At 40.6% G+C, this 7377-nt stretch overlaps 1 pseudogene; it reads left to right on the top strand.

The window, feature by feature from the left end:
* The first annotated feature begins 4623 nt into the window (after positions 1–4623).
* Positions 4624–5655, top strand: LOC140524033 (cell death regulator Aven pseudogene; annotated as a pseudogene).
* Positions 5656–7377: the final 1722 nt, after the last annotated feature.

Genomic DNA, 7377 nt, shown 5'->3' with positions numbered 1-7377 from the left:
CACTACCAAGGTAAATGAATTTATCCACAGCATTCAAAACTTCTCCATTTGTTTTAACCAACGGTTCCACGTATGTATGGTATGGTGGTGGGTAATGGAGCACCTGTGTTTTCTTGGTGTTAATTATTAGGCCAAAATAGCACAGGCAGCAGAGAATTGATACATATTTTGTTTCATCTCAGCTTCAGGGGCTTCATTGAGTGCACAATCATCTGCAAACAGAAAATCATGCACCAACACTCCCTCCGCTTTGGTCTTGGCTTATAGCCTTTTCAAAGTGAAGAACTTACCATCAGTATGGTAGTTGACCTTGATGATGTGTTCCTCCTCATTGAAAGTACTTGACAACATGGCTGAAAACATCATGCTAAAAAGCATGAGAGCAAGCACACAGCCCTGTTTGACTCCATTAGAGACTGGAAAGGCACGATAGCATTGTCCACTATCCAAAACCTGGACAAACATGCCATCATGAAATTGACATACAATATTGATGAATTTCTTTTGGCAACCAAATTTTGGCATATTTTTTCCATAAGCCCTCATGACTAATAGTGTCAAAGGCCTTGGTCAAAACTACAAATGTTCTGCATAGACCTCTGTTCTGTTCCTGGCATTTCTTCTGCAGTTGTCAGACAGTATACACCATATCAATTGTTCCTTGGTCCTTTCTGAAGCCACACTGACTCTTAGGTATATGACCATCTTCCAGGTGAAAGATCAGCCTATTAAGGAAGATTCTACCAAGAATTTTGCCAGCAATGACTAAGAGAGAGACACCCCTGTGATTATAGCAGGGCAATCTATTCCCTTTACCTTTATAGAGATGGACACTGGAGGCATTCTTGAACTCCTGGGAATAACCTTCTCTTGCCATATAATCTGGGAAATTTCAGTCAACTTTTGTATGAGCAATGGTCCCCCTATCTTGTAAATCTCAGATGGAATAGAATCAGCAGCAGGTGTTTTGCCACATGAAAGAAGGCTAATGGCCCTTAAAAACTCTTCTTCAGTTGGAAATTCAGCTAAGGAGGAATTGACTTCAACCTGAGATAAACAGTCAATGGCTGCAGCATTGTTTGAGGATGGTCTGTTGAGAACACTATGGAAGTGTTCAGCTCATCTCTCTAGGATCATATCTTTATCACTAATCAATATGACTCCATCAGCACTCAGTAATTGTGATGCAGCATAGGTTTTTGGTACAAAAATAGCTTTTGGGGAATCATAAAAGTGCTTTGGATTGTTACTATCAGCATAAAACTGAATTTTTTCTGCTTTCTTACTGAGCCAGAAATCCTGAATCTCTTTAAGATTTGCTTATACTTTGCTGTTGATGGAATTAAATACTGCCTTGTTAGAGGTGGATAAACTATCCTGCTGATTGATCCTGTGGACTTCTCATTTTTCATTTAGCAGCTTCTGAATTTTCCCATAATTTTCATCAAACCAGTCTTGGTGTTTGTGAGTGTTCTGATTCAGACGAACAAATTCAGTGCTGTACATCAAATTTTTGAAAGCTGCCCATTCCTTTTGTGCTCCATTGACTTTCTCTCCAAGTTAGCAAAAAAACTGTTCATGCTCAGAGAAGAGCTCTAATTTGTTGACATTGATTCTTCCGGTAGTCATTTTGCATTGGGGGCAGCACTTATGATGAATATGAATATTTAGCTTTGAAAGGATAAGTCTGATCAGTCCAGCACTCTGACCCACACATTGCCTTTGTCACTCTCACATCCTGTCTGTCTTTTCTCCTTACAGTCACAGAGTCTATTAGATGCCAATGTTTGCTGCGAGGGTGCATCCATGAAGTTTTATTGCGTTTATGTAAATGGAAAACAGTATTGGTGATGAGAAGGTCATGCAATGCACAAGTCTTCAGCAGTAAATGACCATTGTTGTTGCTGTTTCTAACTCCATTCTTCCCCAGGATGCCCTGCCAAGTCTGGTAGTCTGAGCTTACTCTAGCATTAAAGTCACTCAAAATTATAAACTTGTTCTCTTTTGGCACATTGATGATAAGTGTCTCTAGGTCTTCATAAAATTTTTCTTTGATTTCATCAGGGTTTGTTATGGTGAGAGCATAGAAGCTGATGATGGTGGCATGGTGTTTTCCTGTGAGTGGCAATTGTGTTGTCATGAACTTGTCATTCACTCCTTTTGGCAGGCATACCAACTTGCTTACTAGATTACTTTTGATTGCAAAACCTACACCAACTTCATGGCACTCTCCTTCACTGTGACCACTCCAGCTCCAACTTCAGTAAACTGGCCTTCATTTGCCAGTGTTGTTTCACTCAGGGCTGCTATTTTTATGCAATAGCTGTTGAGTTCTCTTGCAATAAGAGCAGTTCATCTTTCAGGTCTACTGGATTTTGTGTTGTCTACAAGTGTGCACATGTTCCATGTGCCAATAGTGAGTGGAATTATCTTTGCAGATGTTTTTGTACATTTTGCACATTTTTGTGTGTTTTGACCACACAGTGGGATTCCCTGCCTGCCTTGGTAATTAGGTTGGGGTTGGGTAAGCAGACAATTATTAGGGCACCTTTTCTAGCCCTCTTCCTCATACAAGGAGGTGAACAGTGTGATCCTTAAGAGGCTGCTGAGACACCCAGAGGCTGCTGAGTCCCATTGCTGTTTCCAGTGAGAAAGGACCCTATGGCCTGGGCTGTCTATGTGCAAGGTTGTGACTATAGCTCCCAGTATATCTGCTTCATCACTTGCCTGTCACCACAGGACTTTGAGATATAATAGTGAAATTGTATGGGTGATGTCTTTTGATTCATGGGTAAATAGAATTTAAATGAGGCAGAGTTGCAGAAGGTCATCAGACTCACTCTCTCCTCCAGAGTCTTCATAGTCCAGTGTCAGGACAGAGTCAAGATGGCTAATGATGGCTCAGGATGCAATGGATGACCTTGGTGTCTTCAGTGTCTCACCAAGCTCTAAGCTCTCCACATCACCTGCTTCAGCTGCCTTCATGACTATTGGAACAAATTGTTCTCACCTGCACATTCCACCAGGGGAAGTCTTCACATGTTCGAGGTAGACACTCCCTTAACTCAACAATGTGTTTGAGACACTTTGATTACCCTCAACCTGGTTTGACCCATCTGCTGAAATGGTTTACCAAGGTGTGGCCACTGCACATGCTACAACTTCTTGGAGTCACAGTTGAGAGCTGGGTGGAACAGGTGGACACCAAAGGTGGAAAGAGTCCCAAAAAGGATTCAGCAGCCATCACACCAAAGGTACTGATCCTGCCTAAACAAACCCTACACCCTTCTGGAAGATAAATTTAACATAATACATCAAGGGAAAAGGAGCCATTCAGCAAAATAGAAGGATTTCAAACTTTCATAAGGCAAAGACAAGAACTGAACCAAAAATAAAAATGATCTCATAAGAGATTCAATAGAGCAGAACTGTCTACATACCTACATGGAAATATGATACTTGTAACTCTTAAAAATGATACCACTAATAGTACAGCTAGAAGGAACATATATCTATATCTATATCTATCTATCTGTCTATACACACACACACACACACACACACACACATATACATATCTATGGAGAGAGAGACTGACAGAGACAGAGGACTAGGTGAATTTGAGGGAATGACATAAAATAATTAAGGCATAAGAAAGAGAAGTACAATGATGCAGAAGAAAGGGAGAGGTATAGTAGGGTAAATTATTTTGCATGAAGAGGTAGGAAAGGAGAATGGAGGAGAATATTGGAAGGTGATTTATGGGCATCACTTAAACTTTACTCTTATCAGTGTTGGTTCAACAATCAGTTGAAAATAGAAATTGATCTTGCCTGACAGGGAAGTAGGAGTGGATGAGGTTAAGCAAAGAGGGTGTGGAGGGATAGATGACAAAAGGGAGGCCAGATCAGGGGAAGTAGTAAACAGAAGCAAAATATTGGTGAGGAGGGAAAAAATGAAAGAAGAGAAACAGGAAGAAAAATGGGATGAATACATATTTAGTAATTAAACTGTGAATGTGAATAAAATGAACCCTCTCACAAAATGGAAATGGATAGCAGAGTGAATCAAAAACTAGAATCTCACATTATGTTGTTTACAAGAAACATACTTGATGCAGAGAGAGAGAACAAAGGTAAGGGACTGTAGCAGAATCAAATATGCTTCAACTGAAGTAAAAAAAGAAAAAAGCAGGGGTAGCAACCCTTATCTCAGACAAAGCACAAGCAAACATAGACCTAATTAAAAGAGATAAGGAAGGAAACTACATCTTCCTATAAAGTACCACGGACAATGAAGTGATATCAATACTAAACATATATGCAACAAGTGGAATAGCATCTAAATTCTTAAAAGTGAAGTTAATTGAATTTCAGCTTCATGACCAAATGAGAGATAAATTTGCAAATTGCAAAACAGATCATTTTGATTATATTAGAAAGTTATTTTAAAAACAAAACCAATGCAACCAAAATTAGAAAGGAAGCAGAAGGCTGGGAAATGATCTTTACAGCAAGTATCTCTGATAAAGGACTCATTTGTCAAATATGTAGAGAACTTTATAAGAATTTATGGGAATATAAACTATTCTCTCCCCAAGCCTGGGCTGCAGCAAAAGGGAAGATGCAGGCAGAACGTGGCCCAGGGAGGCCAGGGGCAGTGGCGGCCAGAGAGGGACCAGGACCAGCCAGGTCAGGGGCCTGAGTCTGGGCCAGCTGGAACAGGTGGCAGCAATGGAGGTGGCAGTGGCAGGGTTGAAGGTGGCTGACATTGAAACTGAGGCCAAGCCCGAGGTGGTCACAGTACCCAGGAGGCAGGAGAGGCAGTGGTGGCGGGGCCCAGCGAGCTGGTAGAAGGTGATAATGCTGAAACTTATGAAGAAGAGAACAATGAATAGGGAAATTATTCCAGGAGAAAGAGTGTCTCTAACTGGGATGGATATCAAGGTTTTGAGAAAGAGGCAGAAAATGAAAGTGCAGAATCACAAAGGGGACTGATTTCAGTGTCCTACTTAACTCTGCAGGTGACTCCTTCCCACAGTTTTATTTTGCAGAGGAAAAGAAATGGGATACTGAAGCTTCATCTCCTAAACAAATTTCAGCCCTTTATGTCGACTGTGAGTCATTGGTCCAAGCCCTTCAAGAACGGCCTCTGTCATTCTGGATGAATGTAGTTGCTGAGTTGGCCAAGGCTACAGCTTCTCTGTAGTTTCCCCAGATGAAATCAAAGAAAATGGAAGATGGCAAGGGAGTGAGTATGCAGATGAGATGGCCCTTGGGACCAGGTTCTGATGTGATCTCTGATGCTGCCAACCGTCCAATGCCCATGGGTAAAAATGGACCTAGGCCACGTTCTTTAGAAGGTTTTCAGAAAATCACTTCACCACGGCAGCAAACTGTCAGCCACCTAGATGAAGAACTTGATCTGCTGTTAAATTTAGATGCTCCAGTAAAAGAGGAAGATAACGCTCCAAGAGCTCAGACGTATCAAGATCCAAAAACCAAAAAAAAAAGGGAAGATAGTCCAAGAGGAAATGTTCCTGAAAAACTCTGTGTGACTGAAGAAAAGAGTCTGGAATATGAGCAACCACCATGTACATCCAAAAATGTTACTGAGGAAGAACTTGAAGATTGGCTGGACAGCACAATTTCTTAAAGAAAAAACCTGCAAAGCTGGGGCTGCCCTGTTACTTATGGGTGGATTAAAGGGGGACATGAATGAGGCAACCCTTCAGGAAGAGCTATTTAGAGCACACCCCAAAATCAGAGATCCAGCATGGATTATGGCAGTATGCCTCTGTCTACATTTCAGACAGCAATTGGCATAATAAATAACAGAGGCTCATTCCAGTCATTCTTTCTGGCATAGAATTCTAATAACTCAATTTTCTTAAACAAGTGGAATGCTGTCCCCTATTCCATGGGCTTCCCATCGCTAAAAGTAAACCCTAGGTTCCACCTAGTGCCCAGTATTTGTTTATAGCAAATTAGGTGCTGCTGAATAACAGAATGTGACAAAAACAAGGTATGATTGGTCCCTGTATGCATTTGGGAAAAATAAATTATAAATACTGGTAAAACTATTTTTCCCTAGAATATAAGCTATTCTCCAATTGACAAATGGTCAAAGGATATGAACAGGTAATTACCAGATGAAGAAATAAAATCTACCCCTACGCATATGAAGAAGTGCTCTAAATCACTTTTGATTAGAGAAATGCAAATTAAAAAAAAAACAAACTCTTGAGGTACCACCTCACACCTACCAGATTGGCTAATATAACAAAAAAGGAAAATGGCAAGTGTTGGAGATGTGGGGATATGGGGACACTGATTCAGTGTTGGTAAAGTTGTGAACTGATCCAACCATTTTGAAGCACAATTTGGAACTCTGCCCAAAGGGTATCCAAATTGCATATACCTTTTGATACAGCAATGCCACAACCAGGTCTAAATCCTAAAGAGATAAAAAATGGGAAAGGACCTACATGTGCAAAAATGTTTATAGCAGCCCTTTTGGTGGTGACAAAATACTAGAAACTGAGGAGATACCTATCAATTGGGTAATAACTGAACAAGTTTTGGTATGTGGAGGCAATGGAATACCACTATGTAATAAGAAATGATGAGCAAGCAGATTTCAGAAACAACTTGGAAAGACTTGTACAAACCGATGCAAAGTGAAATGAACAGAAGCAAGAAAACATTATACACAGCATTAGCAACACTGTATCATGATCAAGTAAGAATGGCTCAGCTCTTCTCAACAATGCTATGATCCAAGACAAGTACAAACAACTCATAAAGGAAAATTCTATCCACCTCCAGACAAAGAACTGATGGACTCTGAATGCAAATTGAAGCATACTTTTTTTTACTTTATTCTTTTCATGTTTTTTTTCTTTTAATCTGTTCTTTTACAACTGTGATTAATATGGCTATGTGTTTTACATGATAGTGTATGTACAATATATCAAATCGCCTACTATTTTGTGAAGAGGAGAGGGGAAGGAGAAAAATTTGGAATTCAAAATCTTATAAAAGTAAATACTAAAAATTATTTTGATGTATAATTGAGAAAAAAATAAAATGCTATAAAAACTGACAAATTGGACCTACCGGAGCCAAGATGGCGGAGTAGAAAGATGCACATACACATAGCTCCGAACCCACAACCCATAGAACGGCTATAGGGAAGTAACTCACGGCGAATTCTGCACCCAGAGGCCACGGAACATTGGAGTGAGGGAGATTTTTGTTCCAGAGAGACCTGCAAACCTCTCGCGGGGGGTCCTTCGTGCTGCAGACTGGGTGCCGGGACTGGGAGCTGAGTGCAGCCCTGCCGGCCGCGGCACCAAGAGGAAAAGATCAGAGCGGG

Source organism: Notamacropus eugenii, chromosome 2, assembly GCF_028372415.1.
Source record: "Notamacropus eugenii isolate mMacEug1 chromosome 2, mMacEug1.pri_v2, whole genome shotgun sequence".
Classification (NCBI taxonomy): Eukaryota; Metazoa; Chordata; class Mammalia; order Diprotodontia; family Macropodidae; genus Notamacropus; species Notamacropus eugenii.
This window is presented reverse-complemented; position numbering and strand designations above follow the sequence as displayed.